Here is a 986-nt window from a genome sequence, read left to right as displayed (position 1 = left end):
TTTGTTTTTTCAGGTACTTTATTTTATGAGAAGGACAAAAAGTGAAGAAATCAATTTATTCTTTGATCCAAATAGAAAAGACAGCAAAAGCTTTAAGAGCAGAATCTAAGAGGAGAAAGGCTGAAATTAAAGCTCAACAACAACAAGAAAGAGCGCAAGAGCAAGAGCAATTACAAGAAGAATTGGCCAACAACAATAACAACTGCTCTGTGAAGGATCATGCCTATCCTAACATTGGGGATTTCATGCCAAGTATCACAAGACCAAGAGTAGAAGCTAATAATTTTGAACTGAAGCCTGCACTCTGTCAGATGGTACAACAATCACAATTTGGAGGAAATCCAAGTGAAAGTCCACATGTGCATCTAGCACACTTTCTTGAGATCAGTGATATGTTGAAGATAAATGGAGTTTCTGATGATGCAATTCGACTCAGATTATTTCCTTTTTCTCTGAAGGACTGAGCTAGAGAGTGGTTACATTCTTTACCACCGGGTTCTATCACAACATGGGAAGAACTTTCTCAAGCATTTTTAGCTCAATATTTTCCACCAAGCAAGACAACTAAGATAAGAAATGAGCTGACTTCTTTCAAACCTAGAGATGATGAGAGCTTGTATGAAGCATGGGAGAGGTACAAGGATTTGCAAAGGAGATGTCCACATCATGGGATTCCTAAGTGGATACTTGTTCAACACTTTTACAATGGAGTTTCGCCAGCTATTAGAAATACAATTGATGCATCTTCTGGAGGTGATCTTATGGAAAAATCTGAAGATGAAGCTTTTTCTGCTCTTGATAAAATTGCTTATAACAACTACCAATGGAGTTGTGAGAGGAATGAGATCAAGAAACCAGCTGGTATGTTTGAGCTTGATGCCATGAATATGATTAATGCTAAGTTTGATGCTTTGACAAGGAAGATGGACAAGCTAAGCATGAAAGTAGATTCTTCAGCTGGAGGTTCTAGTAATTCAGTAGAAGTC

The 986-nt window shown here is 37.6% G+C and overlaps 1 non-coding gene across 1 annotated transcript; it reads right to left on the bottom strand.

Annotated features, from left to right (window-relative positions):
- Positions 1 to 566: 566 nt before the first annotated feature.
- On the bottom strand, positions 567 to 673 carry LOC131177498 (small nucleolar RNA R71). Its single transcript, XR_009146957.1, has one exon. It is a non-coding gene; the product is annotated as a small nucleolar RNA R71 (small nucleolar RNA).
- Between the last annotated feature and the right edge of the window lie 313 nt (positions 674 to 986).

Source organism: Hevea brasiliensis, unplaced genomic scaffold (genome assembly GCF_030052815.1).
Source record: "Hevea brasiliensis isolate MT/VB/25A 57/8 unplaced genomic scaffold, ASM3005281v1 Scaf509, whole genome shotgun sequence".
NCBI lineage: Eukaryota > Viridiplantae > Streptophyta > Magnoliopsida > Malpighiales > Euphorbiaceae > Hevea > Hevea brasiliensis.
Note: the sequence above shows the minus strand (reverse complement) of the source record. Positions and strands in the feature narration are given on the sequence as shown.